This window comes from Palaemon carinicauda, chromosome 1 (genome assembly GCF_036898095.1).
Source record: "Palaemon carinicauda isolate YSFRI2023 chromosome 1, ASM3689809v2, whole genome shotgun sequence".
NCBI lineage: Eukaryota > Metazoa > Arthropoda > Malacostraca > Decapoda > Palaemonidae > Palaemon > Palaemon carinicauda.
The window spans coordinates 226468049-226488048 of NC_090725.1; the positions used below are offsets into that span (position 1 = coordinate 226468049).

A 20000-nucleotide genomic window follows, 5' to 3' on the forward strand; every position below is an offset into this window, starting at 1 on the left:
TTACACTTGTTGAAAAAAGAGTGAAAGGACACCTACTGGCCTGGACTCGAAACTATACACAAAATCGAGAGGCCAGAGTCACTTTCCAAGGAAAAACCACTGAGTTCATCCCACTAGAAAACGGAACACCACAAGGAGGCATACTCAGCCCCTACCTGTTCAATCTACTAATGGAGAACATAGCCACTCTAAAACTCCCAAAAGGAGTGGAGATATTCATATGTGCAGATGACATATGCATAGTATGCCCAAACAAAGCTCATGCCAGAAATATCACTCAAAAAGCTCTTGACATGATCCAAGCCAAATGCAATGATCTTGGTCTGAAGATCAATACCAACAAAACCAAAGCAATGGCTATAAAACGCTCGCAAAACCCTCAAAATTTCAAACTGAGAGGTGAGGACATCGAATGGGTGAGTCAATTCATGTACCTCGGGGTAATCATTAGCAAAACCCTGTCAGCAGCTAATGAAGTAACCTACCTCAGAGAGAAGACAAAAATCCGTCTATCAGCCATGAAACGAATGACCTCCCTCAGACAAGGAGTATCCAATAACCTCCTAAGGCTGCTTTACCTACAAGCAATTCGATCCCACATTGATTATGCAGCACCTACACTTACTGCATTGACCGACACTCAAAAAGCTTCATTAGAGGTGGTCCAAAATAATGCCATGAGACTCATCAGTGGCTCTCCAATGTGGACAAGACTCTGCCTACTCAGAGCAGAAACTAACCTAATCTCCCTGTCAGCAAGAATTGACATAAGGAATAGCAGCATCATATTCAAGTCAATCATCGCAGACAGAAAAAGCCCACTCAATGACAAAATAAAAAGGCTTCTACCTCTTGCTGAAGAACTTGATCCGCCCAGCTCCCATGCAAAGAAACTACTGGATACACTCAGAAGAATGCAGATGCAAAACGAGGCTCACAAAATTAAGGGACAACAAATGTTTGAGGGCTACATCCCTCCTGCTCCCTGGGCATGTGATCCCATCAAATACAACTTCACTATCCTACCAGCAGCAAGCAAGGCTCTTTGCACGCAAGAGCAATTCAATGCAGCTGCAACAGATGCAATCAGGAACACTCCTGCGCCTCATACCTACTACACAGATGGATCAGTTGACCGTGCTATCCCTGCAGCTGCGGCTGCAGTTATCTCTACATCAGGATATAAAGCAAATTGGAGTCTTTCCAACCATGCCTCCACATTGCAAACTGAACTAGTGGCCATTGCAAAAGCCCTAGAACACTCTGCCAATCAACAAAACGGTAACACAACGATCCATACAGATTCCAGAGGAGCCACAATGGCCCTCAGCAACAATGAGCCCACAGAGAATTTGCACCTTATCACTGCAATTGAATTCTTAGCCCTGCTCCACCAAAGAAACAACAGGCAAGTCACCTTGAACTGGATACCAAGTCATACAGGAATCTCTGGCAACGATGAGGCCGACCACCTAGCTAAATCGGCCTTAATGTGCCAAACTATCAGCATCACTCTGCAACAGTCATTAAAAACCATTCAAAATAAAATGGCCACCTACTGCAACATTCAATAGACTAGTGAAGTTAGAAGGGCCTTCCTTGGTGGCTCAAGATCTGCAAAGTGGTACATTGAAGCCACAAACATATTACCACACCCAATTGCAAGACAAACACCTCGCCAAGACGCAGTAATCATCTGCAGACTGCGACTGGGATATCTATGCAACTGGCAGATCATCTTGGATAACGGCCAAGACCCTGCAGCACAGCACAGACCAATCAGACCATGCAAGTACTGTAATCAGGAGACAGACGAACCTTTACAGCACTATCTACAGCAATGTCAGGAAACAAGCATACTTCGGCAGGATCTTAATCCCAATACTCCTGCAACAGCAACAGAAATTGTCAAACACATTATTGCCAATCACAACACCCTCTCAGCATTTCTCCGGAGTTACCCTCCACCGAGATAGCTTTGCAACAAAGTCAAAGCAAAATCAAAGCGGCAATTAAAAGAGAAACCTTATCCTCTCCACAATTCTGTGCTTGAGGCTGGGGGATTGCTGGTGGCTGCGGCCTTGTCCTCCTGTCCTCTGGACTGGCAGCCCGTTGTCGCACAGGCGGCCTGTGTTGCCTGTCTGGGGGCGTGGCCGTTGTCATCGGTGGTCCTTTCTGGCCTCCAGCGCATCTCCCCTCCTCTCGGCTGGCAGCCCGTTGTCGCACAGGCGGCCTGTGCTGCCTATCGGGGGGTTTGGCAGGGATCAGGGGGGTCTCTTTGACCTCCAGCACATTCTTCTCTCTTCAGATGGCAACCCGCTGTTGCCATCAACAACTTCATCCCCCTTGAAAATATCCATTAAAAGTATCAAAAGTATTATGTTATTAAAGAAAAAAAAAGGAATTTTTATATTCCACCCTATCTCTACCACTAAAACTGCTACAACTCCTCCTTTTCAGCTTTCTCCTACTTAGCTGAAATCTCACACTATCCCTCTATCTCACACTTAAGCTTAAACCACTATGAAGTGTTTTTTACTTCACCTATATCAATTTCTCTGACTACAAACTTTCAACTCCTTCCCGAGCTCTCCTACTTATCGGGACCCTTCTACTATAACTCTTTCTCTCCAACTCTGACTGGAGCCAGTGGGCTCATAGGACGATATTCCACAGTCAATCACTCCTTTTCAAATATCCCATCACCACCCAAAACCTATCCCAATATCCTAAAATAAATGTTGCAGAATATCCCCCACCCAACTACCTATCCCAATACATCCTATCCAACGATTTTAGGTAAATTTCTCGAATGCAATTTCTCGAAAGTCAAATTCTCGAACTCAATTGCACGAAAAATAATTTCTCGAACTATCATTTTCTCGAATCCCACATTTCTCGAAAACTGATATCTATTTTGTCGAGAAAATTGAATGGAAAAATTTTCATGTATTTCAAGGAAAGATATATCCTTTTGGGTTGACAAACACAAATGTTAAAAATTTATTGTAAATGAAGGAATGAAAAAAATGCAAAGGTTATAATTTTATTGTATGAATAAAAATATTATCATTTAGAATGAAATACAGTATTAAAATTTAATCAATCAAAATGAAATGTTGTATGCTACACTTTGTAGATATTCTTTGACAGGCCTCTCTTCGTCTCTTTTTATTTTCTGATTTTCACTTGTTTAAGCCTCACTCATTTTCTTTCTACTTTGTTTTTCCATACTGTATTACTTTATCTAAAAAAATAAAGTTAATATCTTTTATGACGCAAAAGTGTGATTACAAATAGGTACGCAATGTATCGTGCATAATACGTACGCCCGTACATACAGGACATCACAGAATGCTAATAGACTCTTTATAAATTAGTCGTTGGCGCTTATGGGAGACTTTCGATTGTATTCGAGAAATTTACTTGTTTGTTTTCGAGTAATTGATATTCGAGAAAATGATAGTTCGAGAAATTATTTTTCGGTCAATTGAATTCGAGAAATTTATCTTCGCGCAATTGATTTCGAGAAATTCGCCTGACACCCTATCCAACACCTACGGGCTGCAAGATTGCAAAAGCCCGTGTCTGGCCAAAAGGGCCAGGCAATCTCTACAAACAACAAACGAGGTGCACTTCTCCAATATCTTCCATTTTTACTGCTGAATTATATGGCATACTAACCACTATTGAGAAAATAGCATTAAAAAAAGGAGGGCAATTTTACCATTTGTAGTGATTCAAGAAGTGTTCTTCAAGCTTTAGAAGGTTTTAATTCTAGTAACCCTTTAGTTTTAAATATTTTAGAGTGGCTTGTAATAATTGGCCTGGAAGGTATAACAGTTCGATTTTGCTGGGTTCTGGCACACGTAGGTGTGTCTGGAAATGAAAAGGCAGATTCTTTGGCAAAAAAGGCTGCAGCCGAGTTGGTACCAAGAAGGTATCCCATTCTTTGTAATGATTTTTTTACCAGCAATTAAGAATTTTATTTATAGCAATTGGCAATAGAATTGGGATACTTTAACCGAAAAGAAGATGAGAGAAATTGCGATTGTTATATCCCCTTGGAGATCTAATGAGATGTCCCGAAAATGGGAGACTACTCTTTGTTGTCTCCCCATTGGTCACACTCGGATGACACGAGTTTCTGCTGGCTGGCCACCACCAACCATATTGCGACAACTGTTTAATACCCTTGACAGTGAGGCATTTGTTGACTGAATGCCCCACGAAATAGATATCTGTTTGAAGCTCTGGGTTAAGATGGCAAGTTCATGCTTGCCAAGATCCTTGGACATATGTCGTACAATGCTAGTGGCATTTTTAAATTTGTATCAGAAGCAGGTCTTCTTAATGCTATTTAACTTTTATAACATATTTGCTTTTCTGGTTTTAATTGAGTATTATTTTAATCTTTATTTAAGATAAACAATATCAGCGTCAATGACCTTCGATGTCAGGATGCCAGAGAACTTGAAATCAATCAATCAATTATATATATATATATATATATATATATATATATATATATATATATATATATATATATATATATATATATATATATATGTATATAGTTTATTTTAATATATACAACAAAAATATATATATAAGGACGGGGAGAAATCGAGTAGTTATACTGACCGGGAATATATATATATATATATATATATATATATATATATATATATATATATAAATATATATATATATATATATATATATATATATATATATATATATATATATATGTTTATTTACTGTACATATATGCGTGTGTGTATACAGTAAATGCATGTGTAATGTATGTATATATAAATACCCCCCCCCACACACATATATATATATATATATATATATATATATATATATATACAGTATATATATATATATATATATATATATATATATATATATATATATATATACACACACATATATATCTGTCTATCTATATACATATATGTATATACTATATATATATATATTTATATATTTATATATATATATATATATATATACATATATATATATATATATATACACAAACATTTGTGCGCCCGTATATGTATATATAACGTACTCTGATTTTCAATATTGACCCTAACTAAACCCTCTTAATCTATAATATTCGTTCCAATGCAATCAAGGTATTTAGAAAAAATAAATGCTAGAGAAAAGAAGACAACTCAATATAGTTTATGCTATCCCTATCTGGTACCAGGGCATCCTCAGTTGTCATTACACGTTCTTTGGTGTTATCCACCTTTCGTATTCCCTTTTGAAAAGGGACCCGAAGGCCGAAGACTGTATGATGGACGTTAGTTGACTGAAAAGAAACGTCTCGCCTCCAAGGGTAAACAGGCTTTGTCTGAACGGTGGAAGAAAATTGTCTCCTCCTGCCGTCAGGCTTATCAGGCCGCGTCTTGCCTGGCTGTTCTCTTTATCTCGACGTCTTGTCTTCACGTTCCATATGTCTGTTCAGGTTCGTGTCTTATCAACAGATGTCTTAGACTTAGAGTATGTTGTTACTGTAGTTTATGTCTGCTTGTATATGCCCAAGCAGAGCATACTCCTATAATGTGTATATTCTTCGCCCTTAGCTTTTTTAATGATATGACTTCTTCGGTTGTACGTTACGTCTTTAGAAGGATTACGATGCGTGAATTTATTAGTGCCCTTGTACCCTTGGCGCCATAGAGACGCTGGTTATAACGTCATGGCTTTTATATAAAATTCAAATAGGATATGCTATTGTGTATGTACCTTGGATTATTTTTTCCAGCTTTTTTATTTTTATTTGTGTGCTCACCCCAGATTTTTTTTTTTTTGTTGGAGATTAAGGTAACGAAAGAAGGCTTACCACACAGATTTTGATTTTCCTATTGAAATTGATTAGTTTAAAATTGTTTAATCTTGATTGAGAACCGTGCTGAAAAAAAAATCTTTTTTTCGTACTCTTAAGAATGAAGAATTCGATTTAATTAAGTAGTTATTATGAATAAATTTGAGAATTTATCAGTTTTTAAGCCTTTAATAATTATATTTTTTAGTTAAATTATGATGTGTCTTTAAAATATGCTATTTGATTCAAGGTATCTGATATACAGTACAGTTCAGGTTCAGAGATTTCTAGTTGAGGGAAGCATATGGAGCTCTGAAAGTACATACAGTTGAAGATGAGTTTACCAGAATTGAAAAAAATTGCCACTAATCTGTTATCCCAAATACTATAGAAAACTGTTTGAAAAGAGCTAAGTAAAAAATGTAAGGTATTCAGTTAGAGAAAAACGAAGCAATGAATAACATTATTTATCATTTCATGAATGTTGCTTTAGATGCTATGTCCCTTAAAAAATAGATATTAGGGGAGTTTTTAAAGATGGTTGAACATTGTAAAACGTGATTAATTATAATTCTGGAAATGACAATAATATAATAAAGAGAATTCCTTGTTCAGAGTGTAACTTGTTTTATGTCGGCTATACATCTACAGGCATATTTACTGGGAACAAAGCCGTATAAAATGGTCACAAACGGTTGGCCAGAGACCAGAACAGTAAGCCGTATTAATGACTTCACCTAGAGAAATATTGTCGAATCCTTTTTACTTGCCTATACTCAAGGTCATAGTTCATATTAACCCATGGGTTGTTTTACAGCAATCGTGTATTATGCTCATCTCTTAAATTCCATTTAACTGGTATCATCAAGAAACTAGCAGTTTATGGATCCTCTTCTTCTGTATAGATACAAGATCCTCGTGTATTCATTCTCATTACGAGTCCGTCGATGTCACCAGTAAGACGAAAGTACGAAAAATGTTGAAGCATTTACGGCATCAATTGTATTAAGGAAAAACTTTGCTAGTTTCCTATATCTTTTCTTGTTATCAGGGATAGAGCTTTGAAGGAAAAGATGAAATTTGTTACTGTGCTGCTTCATTTATGTAGATTAAACCGAAAGCTGTTAGTTAATAGCTAATGGTTTTCGTTAGGGCATCTCTACGAAGAAATAATTATCATTATACAATGGTAGTGCATTTATGTAAAAAAAAAATTAGAAGAAACTTAAAATCATAAACAACAGGTGTGAAAATTTGAAGATATTTTGTTTAAAAATCTATGAGAATACTTCTGAAGTCATCTGAATCTATAATGAATTTTCAAAATTCCAGTAGAAATTCTATGACTTTATTACGGTGAAGAAAAATCTTGGTACTCAATGAAGTCCAATAATACCAAATATCAAGGCGCCTGGATCTAATCGGGAGTCACCAGCCTCCCATAGTCATCATCCCCGTGAACAGCTTCAATGTTCCAATAAAGTCATTTATTGGAGGTTTCATTAAAGGTTGATGCATGTACTGTATATGGCCTTATTAATAGCAGTGAGCTTGAAGCTTCTTCTTGAGCATTGTTGTGATGTGACTGATATAGCATAAGCTACATTGGTCTTAGACTTTTTGGGTACTCTGGAGGCATGACTTGACTTTCATTCCAAGTGTGTCATTAGATTTTGGTCAGTATATATGTTGGGAATGTCCTTTGTGAAATAATCGGGCTTAGTGGATTTTTTTGTTTATGTGACTTAGTAGTTCCATAGCAATCCTAGGGTTACCGACTTCTTTTGGGAATTTCTCGTCCGATTCCAAGGTGTCGGCTTCATTTATCCTTTTCGCCTTTTGGTTTAGATTTTCTTTTGAGTCCTTGTTTAATTTCAGGATCTTTCTGGTGTCATTTAAGATGACATTTGTCTTCATGTATTCATCTCTCTTCATGATGACAACATCATCATTATCATCTCCTACGCCTATTGACGTAAAGGCCTCGGTTAGATTTTGCTAGTAGTCTTTATTTTGAGTTTGTAAATCAATACTTCTCCATTCATCTGCTCCTACTAACTGCTTTATAGTCTTCAGCCATGTAGGCGTGGGTCTTCCAACTCTTGTAGTGCCTTGTGCCTTGAAAGTCTGGTGAACTAATCTCTCTTGGGGAGTGCAAAGAGCATGCTCAAATCATCTCCATTTACCCCTCACCATGATCTCATCCACATATGGCACTCAAGTAATATCTCTTATAGTTTCATTTCTAATGGTGTCATGCCATTTAACTGCCAGTATTCTTCCGAGGGCTTTCTTCTCAAACCTACAAAATCTGTTGGATATTTTTTCATTGTCATACCACGGACTCATATCCATACAGTAACACTGATCTCAGTCAACTGATATGTTGTCTGATCTTTATATTTAATTTCAGGTGATTTGATTTCAAAATTTTACTTGACCTAACCATTGTCTGATTTCTTTTTTTCAATCTTTTACTAAACTCCACTTCTGAAGACCCTGTATTGGAGATTATATTTCCTAAATATTTAAATGATTCCACCTAATTAATCCTTTCTCCTTCCAATGATATTTCATCTTCCATTGTATAATCCGTTCTTGTCCTCTCTGTCTTTCTTCTATTTATCTTGAGCCCAACCTCATGTTATATTTCATGCATTCTGGCAAGTCAAGTACATGGGTAATAAGGACAGCGTCATCTATCTAGTCCAATCCTTTGCCACCATCCCCAACTGTTCTATGTATTACAAAATAGGTGACATCATTTGATAGGAATCCACTAACATTAATTTTGCACTATTGCTAGCTGATGAACAGATTTGATCAAATTTACATATTTAAGAGGAACTCCATAGTAAAGGCAGGAGTCTACACAAAATTGGCCGGTGCACACTATCAAAGTCTTTTTCATCGTCCACAGGATGATATATGCAGAAAATTAATTACTCTTGAGGATTATGTGGTCTGTGTTTCCAAGTTTCTTAGCTACCACCCAAATGGTTCTATTCAGGATTTTTTTTTTTTTTTTTTTTTTTTTGTCAAAAGTTTAATGACACCACGAAGTTCCTGAGATTAAACAGCGACCCAAAATAAAATTCAAAGGAAAAGGTAAATAGGATAACCAAATATTTTGGAACCAGATGTGAAATTCCCCAAAAAAGAAGTCGGTGACTATGGGCCTTAAAATTGCTGTGAAACAGGTAAGACACAAACTAGGAAATCCATTGAAACCTTCTATTTTACAAATGGCATCCCTGACGTTAAGGTTGTGTAAGGTACTGAACATCTTTATGCCTTATACCTTGTCTGGTTATGCATTGAAATATCTGTAAAAGACAGCATCTATAGAAGCGGAAGGACTGTTCACCAGTGTCCCAATTTAGAAGATCATCTAAATTATCTTAGAAAATGTCTACAGGTCTATAAGTTGTTCATATCCATCTACAACATCATCAACCGGCATGAATGAAGGGCAACAAAGCAGTGCATTTATAGGCTAAAGGTGTTATTGGGATATCTGCATTTCATTTTTTTGTACAACATGCTTGTACACATTTTGTCCTAAATGGAACAAGCAGCAAGCCAAATTTGAAGACGGAAACGATTCCAGAAATCCATTATGGGTTGCTTTTTCGAAATCCATAATCATGTTATCAGGGCCCTCATTCTGCACTAATTATTTTTTTTTGTGGGGTGGGGCAAAAAGTCTATTATATGTGTTTTGACTTTTATCAGAGAGCAATGAGAACAATTGTTGAACATTAAAAGTATCTATCTGAATTTCCACTTTATATAACTGAAAAAATATTATAGAGCAGCGTTTAAATATCGCCCAATTCTTGTACCGTTTTAAATGCCGAAATGCTTCACCACTTGCAAAAGAATAACATTCGTTTTGAATCTTCTATTCAACTGTCATACTATTTAAAATGTTCATCGATGTCAAAGTAAGAGTTATACTTTTGGAATGGAGAACACAACATTTCAAAGTGGTGTGGCTTGATACTTGGCATCAGCTCGTATCCAACGTCTGATATTCCTATTAAACTCTTCAAACCAATGCATTTGCATCAATCTACAGTCGTTTAACTTTTCAACTTCACTGGCGATAATTGAGCGAAGTGCATTACAAGATGAAATCGACTTTACTTTAATATGTGAGATCATGATCCTTACATTTATACCTGTGCTGCAGTTGAAAAGTGATTATGAATCCGTCTTCATAAGCTCTTATCAAATTTTTTTCTGTATGAAGTCTCGCCTTGCACGCACGATTTTCACACCTCCAGTATATCTTCAGACCATCAACATTCTCCTTATTCTGTGCATATATATTTCTCTTGATCTACCACTTCGTTTTTCCTTTCTCAGAAGTAATAATCTTGTGGGCAGCCATGTTGATGGTTGGAGATTTTGTATAAATATAAGTCGATTTGAGTGAAAATTTTTGTTTTGAACTATCCAAAATAGAAAAATAATCTAAAGCTTAAGTAACTGCCCTCGTAACAAAAATCAGTCACGACTCCAGAGTACCCAAGGAGTTTAGGACTATGTAATTTACAAATCTATATTCTCTGTAGAATGTAAGCCTCTCAGTGTATGCTATATTGGCCACACCACAAGAATGCCCAAGAAGAGACTTGAAGATCACTGTAATAATGGGACATATCAGCATTTCCTTGATGGTAAACCTCCACTACCTATAACTGTGGAAAATACTACCTTGCAGTTTGACTGTTTAGTCAAAAATTAGTCCCACTGCCAATAACTGTGATTGATGAATGCCAGGGTATGCGTTCTTAAAAACCATGTGTCAGATTATTAACCATTGCTGATGCTATTAGAAGTATGGATATGGCTAGGGGGTTCCCTGTAAGCTATGCGCATCGGGATCCTCAGGGCTGCTGCCATGATAAATAAATGAGGGGTACTACAAGGATTAAGATTGCTCCCAAAGAAGCTAGTGACAGATTGGAAGATGAGACAAGGTATTTGGAATGTCAATAATATAATGTGAAGATTGAGAGAGATGGTGAAATTGGTGTAGATGAGGATAGACATACTGTGCGTGCAGGAGACATGATAGAAAGGAAATGGAACCAGAAAAATAGAAATGGGTATAAGGTTTATTACAACAGGTCACGAGAAGGAAGAAACGGAGTTCTGGTTATAGTAACTGGAAAGAAAAAGTTATAGAAGTAAAGAGAGTAAAGGATTGGCTTTCAAAGATTCCAATGATAATAGAAGATCAAAGAGTAGATATAATTTCAGCATATACTCCTCAGATGGGTTGCTGGGAACATGAGAAATAAGTAGTTAGACAAGACTTTGAGACAACTATTAGAACAGTGAAAGAGGAAAAGAAGCTAAACATAGGAGAAGAAATGAATGGTAGAATGGGGCAGAAAATTGATGAATATGAAGACGTACATGGAACCCACGGGTTTAGAATTAAAAATGAAGATGGGGAGTATATATTAGAGATGGCTCACGAGTTTTGAAGTGACATGTATGAACACTAGATTTCAAAAGCGGATAAGCACCTAAAAACTCATGAAAGTGGAGTGTAAGCAAGTCTAAGTAGATTTCACCCTGGTTAGAGGAGTTGACATGGATTTTAAATGAGAGGTAGAAAACCCAAGATTAGAAGAGGAGATCTAGAATTATGTTTTGAAACCTTAAAGGACAAAAGGGTGAGCAGTTTAGGAGCATTATGAGGGAGAGACGATTGGACATGTTTTAACTTTAGAGTAGAAGAACCAGCGGATATGGTGTGTCAAAAAGGGAAAAGCTGTGATGGGAGAGAGGTGGAAGAGTCGGTTAAAAGAAAATTAGGGGCATTTAATGATTGGAAAGTAAGGCATGCATAGGGTGTAGAGGAACAGTACAGAGAAGAAGTAGTTTCAAGTAGGAAACTAGGTAAAGCTATTCGAAGAGCGATAGAATAATTAAATGAATGGGTAGGAACAAGGAAAGGAGAAAAGGATATCTATAAGACTCAAGACTAGTGGAAAAGGCAAAGATGTGGTTTGGGACAACTATGAGTCATCAAAGATAGAGATGAAAATACATTGCATAGGGATGAAGACATTAAGAAGAAATGGAGAGAGTATTTTAGACTTATTAAATTCTGAAAATGAGAAAGAGGATCTGGGTAAAGCACAGAGAATGGAGGGGCCAGTGATGGAAATACAGAATATAGAAGTGGAGAGGGCCTTGAGTAATATGAAAAATGCTAAAACACTAGGACTATCGGAGATTTAAATTGAAATGGTCAAAATACAAGCCAGTGAGTGGAAGAATGGATGCTAGATTTATTAAGAGTAATATGAAAAGAGGAAATAATGCCTGAAGACTGTGAGGAGAGTCTAATGGTATTTATATTTGAGCAGAAGGGCGATGTCTTGAAATGTGGTAATTATTGAGGAATTAAAATAAAATGAGTACTAGATGAGATATTGAAATTGTAAAGGTTAGGAAACAACAGTATGGGTTCATGAGGGGGAGAGGGACTGTGAACGCCATCTTTACAGTAAGGCAGCTACAGGAAAACAGGCTATGCTTTTGAAGGTCTAGAGAAGGCTTATGATAGAATCCTAAGAAAAATTATATTTTAGTGCATGAGGAAGAGGAAAATCCCAAAGAGTTTGGTTAGAATTAGAATGGTTGAGATAATGTACAAAAGAACAAGGAAAAAAATGGTAACAACAGTTGGGGAAATCCTTTAACGTTAGTGTTGGATTACAACAGGGGTCAGCATTAAAGCTTGTTTTTATTTGTACTGATCATTGATGCGATAAGTGAAGAGATTAGAAATGAATAGTTGTGGGATCTCCTATATGCATATGATTTGGTGATTACTAAAAGTAAGGAAGACTTACTGAGAATGGCAGGGCCCTTACATACCTAACTGCCGCCCCAGGGCAAAGTTCCTAGTGACGCACACCTGCTCCCACCCCTACATTCAGCCCCAACCACCAGTTCCAAATTCACCCCCTTTTAAATCACTCTGCTGCCCATGGCCCTGTATATAGAAACCTAACTATACTGTAAGGCCTAGTTACAGGATATCGAAATATATAATAACAGATTAATTACACTGGTGAAAAAGTATTTTATATTAAGTGACTTACAAAATTACAAAGTAAACAGCTCTTAATTTTTGCTTCATACATACACATATAATTTTCTTGCTTTGCTTATGGCAAATTCATGAAATACATTTTCAAAATTTATTGCCATCAGTGTTTCAGACTCAATGCTGAGGAGTGCCAAATTTGAAAGTATCTCCTGGCCCATAGTATTTCTCAGGTATGTCTTAATGAGCTTCAATTTGCTGAAGGATCTTTCACATGAAGCAACTGATACCCTTATAGTCAAATAACCTAAGTGCCACTTTCACTGATAATTTGCATTGTTTCACTGTTACATGGCAAACAACTAAATTTCTCGTACTGAATTACCTAGCATGGCTATGAACTCATTTTGTATCAAAGAGATAAATATGTAGCCATTCCTTTAGCGCCCTCTTTGCTTTTTCCCAAGTGGTCTTTGAGAACTGGACCAAACTATGCAACAAATCGTACTAATGCCATAAAGTTGCCTTCTCTTTTCCTATCTCCATGTACTGCATCAACTTTACTACCACCAACTGAGTCAAGGTTTCCTTGGAATGCCAAATTTTTAGACGCCAAGAACCTGACGCAAGAAAGAATTCGTGTCCGTATCCGTTTTCCTTTGTCTCTCTCAGTACTCAATTGCCGAGCCAATTCCTCATCAATACCTTTCTACTTCCTAAGGCGTTCCTCAGTTTCTTTCCATCTAAGGAAGACTTTTCTGTGTCAGGTTGTACCCTCATTTATAGCTATTTGCGAACTATCCTTCCACTTCCCGCCACCATTATATCCTTCTGGTAATTCAAATTTGGACTTTGAATTTTGTGGAGTGTGTAAAAATAGAATGCAGCAAAAACTATGCTGCCTTTTTGTATGGCGATTAGAGCAGCCAGGTTCTTTTAATGTCCTCACCCTTGCCATCTGCAAGTTTTCTATAGAACCATGCCTCGGTAATTTTTCTACCCTTTCTCCCAGAAACAAAAGGCCCTTTTGAATTTTGGAATTTTTCAGCTCCAATAGTTAAAAGAGTGTTACGAATGTCCGACATCAAATGGTCAAATGGAACCAAACCAAAGTCGCTTCTCTTAATATACTCAACTTCATTCTTTGCACTTCCTTCACATTTGATTTCTTCTACATCCTCCTCAGTCTCATGATCACTAGTTTCTTTCTCTTCCCTATTAGACCCAGTCTTAGAATTGTCCAATAAATCCCGATCCTTAGACTCCTCTTCAAACTCTTCCTCAGTATCTTCACATTTGCTCAACTGGTCCTCACTCCTCTTAGTCTTCACAATGAAGGTATCTAATGAACCAACAAGTTTCTCCTCTTCTATCTTTCTCTTAATTTTTCTCTTTTTGTACTCGCTCCCGCTTAACCAAACAGGCTTTGGTGGCATAGCTTAGGATAGCTATGATACCTGGTACCAAAGACTGAAAATGTGAAAAAAAAAAACGAATAACCAAACTTAGTTTGTACTAAGTAATATTTATTCATAGCAATAGTGGATTGCTATGAATAAATATTACTACAAATAGATATTACTACTTATAATAAACGCGATTTCTGTAAAGTCGAGAGCAAATTAGAGACAAAAACTCAACACGTGTATTCAGAAACACTCAATTGTTGAACCTTTCAAACGGAGTAAAAAACGGGAAGGACACACTTTCTCTCTACCACGCAAATTCCCCGTTCACACGACAGACTAAAGTACTAGATAACCTAAAAGCAAACTATGTATACTATATCATTCTAAACTAAATATAAATTCGCCATTGTACCAAAGGCGGCAGGCTTAGCCGCTTATCGAAGCTTCCATAACATCACCATGAATGCTCTATATTTGTTTGTCACGCTCCTGAAGCTCTTTACTCATGTCTTATGTGATTTCATCTATCGACATTATCATTGATTCGTCACAAAAAATCTAATAGCAATAGATATACAGTACCGTAAGTAGCAGTGAACAGGCTGTCTCGTCACAAGCGGTCAGCTGAGCGTGGATAAACAGAAAATGTAAAAGAAAACGAAGATATTTTGAGGCAAACATTTAAAGTGCATGATTTCTATTGTCAGGATGATTAATTCTATTGCAAAAAGAAAAAAAAAATCGGAGAAATATTTGATTTTTTGTTGATTTAAATGGCTCAATTGCAAAAATAATTTGCGGTAAAAAATTTCAAAGCTTTTATCCTTTACCCGCTAATTATTATTATTTCAATCTTGTGGGGCTATTTTTGCTCCCCCCCCCCCCGAAAAAGGTGCCGCCCCAGGGCATTTGCCCCCCCCCCCCCCATCCCCCGCCCCCCCCCCATGTAAGGGCCCTGGAGAATGGTTGTAGAGAGGCAAAAGTCTTAGGAGAGAGGTGGTGTGAGTGCAAATGTGGATAAGGCTGTGGGTGTAGGGATTAGAAAGGAAGATAGTGGAAAAATAGCCATACATGAAAATATAAGCTCGGTTATAAAACAGGGGGAACAATTTTGATACTTGGTATCTATTATAGGATGTGAAGATGAAGTTAAGAAATGGATAAAAGTAGCCTTGGGGGAGTGGATGGAAGTAGCAGGAGTGGTATGTGATAAGAAAATGCTAATCAAGCTAAAACTTAAGATCTATAACAAAGTAATAAAACCTGTGCTTATATATGAATCAGAAACGTGGGGTCTAAGACGGAGAGAGGAAGCAAAGCTTGAGAGAACAGAGATGAGAATGTTGAGGTGGATGATGGGTATTATCATTGCTTGAAAGATTGAAAAATGAATGGTGATAAGAGCGTCACGAATGAGGTGGTATTGGCATATGTTGATAATGGAAGGGAAGGGGAGGGAATGATGCGGTCTTGAAGAAGGGGATTAAATAGGGAGATAACTTGAAGAATGATATGAAGAGAAGAGGTTTGGTGGAAGAGGATACGTTTGGTAGAAAACATTGAAGAATGCACACCAAGCAACCGATCCCTTAGTGTATGGATAGCCAGTGGGAAAGAGGATTTTAAATATTTAATGTATGAATGCATGCATATATATATATATATATATATATATATATATATATATATATATATATATATATATATATATGTGTGTACATATAATGTATTTAAATATTCATATGTATATAATGTATATTATTATATGTATATAAATATTTGCATATATATATATATATATATATATATATATATATATATATATATATATTTGTTTATGTGCATTCTTATGACGTAATACTAACTCTTAACTGATACTGTTATATCGAAACAAAGCTTTCAAAGAAATAATTCTGAGAAAATCCATGGAGTCAGTGTCGGGTCGCCTTGAAGGAATGAGTCAAGGTCTCAAGATGCATTATCGAAGGTTAGACTGTCCATAGATGGCACAGCTGCTTTTATGGATAGATCATTTATTCCTTTACGGTTGGCCAAATTTTTCTTTATTCCTTGATCATATATCTCTCTCAAGTTTTCTATAAGAAACGCAGTATTCTTGGAAGTGTTTTATTTTTATTTTTATGAGCTTTAAATTGATGTTGATAATTCAGTGGCTTATTTTAGTTCATCTTTCGATGTGATATAAAAGGATCTTGTATTTTGCGATAAAAGAACATTTTCTTATATCAAAGTAACAGTTTCTCCTTGATAAAGACTTTGATTTGATTGTATCCATTAAATGCAAGGTGCAGAACCACATCAAATCAGATATCTAAGCGCAATTCCTCCAATGATATTTTATACTTCAACTTTACCGTTTCTATTCGATCACCATCAGGGTCCCAAAATATATTATTAGACCGTCCGTCTCAGCTCGTCCCTTCAGTTCGGTCTTTTTGTGGCTGTTGCTAAGCATGTTCAAGCAAATTCGTCTTAACATACCCCCGGCTCTTTTCCAGTTTCTCCCTTGTATTTACTGTCTTGGGTTTCTATCTTACGTTTCTTATTGCTCTTTTCTTGATTTTTCAATCTTTTGCGTGGATTGATCTTACATGGCGTAAAATTGACTAGTTACAGTCGTCATTTTTTAAAAATCTCCGCGTACTACTATTACTACTACTGTTTTCTGTATTCATCCTTTAGTATTGGTTTGATTTAATCTCAATCTCCAATTCCTCTCTGGATTTTTATTTCCAGATCTTTAAAGTAATTTTACATAAATCGTTGTTTTGATATTTAGTCTATCCGAGCTTTGCGTGATCAAGTGAACAGAGAAGTGTAAATTGGATTATTCAGTCTTATAACACTCTTGCTTGTCAATGTTTGCTGAAATTGGTGTTTTGTGTTTAAAGGGATAAAGGTTGCTCATGAATGACAGAGATACTGTTATATATATATATATATATATATATATATATATATATATATATATATATATATATATATATATATATATATATATATATATATATATGTGTGTGTGTGTGTGTGTGTGTGTACATATAATATCTTTAAATATTCATATGTATATAATGTATATCGTTATATGTATATAAAATATTTGTAGTAAAATATTATACAGTATATGCAGGACAATGCCCTACTGACTAGACATATATACGTATGATCAGCGCCCAAGGCCCCTCTCAATCAAGCTAGGACCAGAGAGGGCCAGGAAATGGCTGCAGATGACTCGGCACCCCCAACCATCCTACCTTAGCTCACAAGGATGATGAGGTTGCAGAAGCTACTGGAAGCTATCGAGCTTGAGAGGGTCTTGAACTCCTGTTCAGCAGGATGCTAAGCAGAGTAATTTCTAATAGGCTACCAAAACTCTTCAAAATGAATTCTGACGTTATATGAATTAGATATTATTATTATTGAATGATTATATTTTTAATGCAATTATATGTGAGATCGGTTGAATATATTCACCAGTGTATGGCCACACATATTTTCAATGTGGGAAATATTTCAGAAAGAAATAGTTATCATTATTACTTGATAAGCTACAACCCTTGTGTTTCGAAATTCAAGATGATGTAAGCCTAAGGGCTCCAATAGGGATAATAGCCCAGTGAGGAAAGAGTATAAGGAAACGGATAGAATATTGTGCCTGAGTGTACCCACAAGCAAAAGAACTTTAACCCAAGACAGTAGAAGACCATGGTACAGAGGCTATGGCCCTACCCAAGACTAAAGAGCAATGATTTGATTTTGGAGTGTTTTTCTCCTAGAAGAGTTGCTTGTCATAGGTAGAGAGCGTCTTCTACTCTTACCAAGTGGAAAGTAGCTACTGACCATTACATTAAGTTATAAAATCCTCGAATTCGACCTAGTATATACAGTATATGTATAAATGTGTGTGTATATATATATATATATATATATATATATATGCATATATATATATATATATATATATATATATATATATATGTATGTATATGTATTGTATACCTATACTTGTATATACCTATGTATATATATTATAGACATACATACACGCTAACGTATATACATTTGCATATGTATAGTGTGTATACATATATATATATATATATATATATATATATATATATATATATATATATATATAATATACACACATACATACGCATAAACATGTATATACATATACAAATGTATAGTGCGTACACACACACATATATATATATATATACGTATATATATACACAACACATATATATGTAAATATACTGTGTATATATATGTACATGATATTTTTTCACTAACGCACATGACTATGGAATTCAATCTTGGGAATAGACATCAACTGATAGTTCTCTAATGATAAATGCTCTCTCTGGATCAATGAGCCATCAAGTGCCACTTCTCTTGACGGTTCACTGGTAAAGTCTAATGCTGGGATTGTTTCAACTCAGAGGTATAGGTTCGAGTTCGAGTTCTTGCCCAAGAAAAAGCATTTTATCATTAAGGAATTTTCAGTTGATATATATTTCTAAGATTTAATTTGACATTAAGAACCGTTTGTGGTATATATATATATATATATATATATATATATATATATATATATATATATATATATATATATATATATATATATATATATATATATATATATATATATATATATATATATATATATATATCATCTCCTCATACGCCTATTGACTCAAAGGGCCTCGTTTAGATTTTGCCAGTTGTCTCTATCCTGAGCTTTTAAATCAATACTTCTCCATTCAGCATCATCTACTACGTGCTTCTTAGTCCTCAGCCATGTAGGCCTGGGTACTTCTATCTCTTCTTGTGGCTTGTGGAGCCCAGTTGAAAGTTTGGTGATATAATCTCTCTTTGGGAGTGCGAACAGCATGTCCAGACCATCTCCATCTGCCCCTCACCATGATCTCATCCACATATGGCACTCGAGTAATCTCTCTTATTGTTTAATTTCTAATCGTATCTTGCCGTTTAACTCCCAATATTGTTCTGAAGGCTTTGTTCTTAGATCTACAAAATCTGTTGGATATTGTTACATTGTCATACCACGACTCATGTCCATACGGTAACACCGATCTCACTAAATTGATATATAGCCTGATTTTTATATGTAATTTTAGGTGATTTGATTTCCAAATTTTACTTAACCTAGCCATTGCCTGATTTGCTTTTCTCAATCTTTCATTAAACTAAAATTCTAAAGGATATTGTATTAGAGATCATAGTTCCTAAATATTTGAATGATTCCGCCTCATTAACCCTTTCTCTTTCCAATATTTATTCTTCCATTACATATACCGTTCTCATCATCTCTTGTCTTTCTTCTATTTATCTTGGGCCCAACCTCATGTGATATTTCATGCCTTCTGGTAAGCAAGCTTTGCAAGTATGTATGTATATGTATATATATGTATATTTATATATATACATACATATATATATATATATATATATATATATATATATATATATATATATATATACACATACATACATATACATACATGGGTGTGAAATATTTGAGTTAATGCGGAATTTTGTAATGAAGGACTAACGTATTTAAAAAAAAATCATTGTTAGATTGTCCTAAATTGTTACGAACAATTTATGAAATTTTTATCGA

At 35.7% G+C, this 20000-nt stretch overlaps 1 long non-coding RNA gene across 1 annotated transcript in view; it reads left to right on the forward strand.

Moving 5' to 3' along the window:
- The window catches only part of LOC137644099 (uncharacterized), a 609282-nt gene that overhangs the window by 132258 nt on the left and 457024 nt on the right, over positions 1 to 20000 (forward strand). The window lies entirely within an intron of this gene.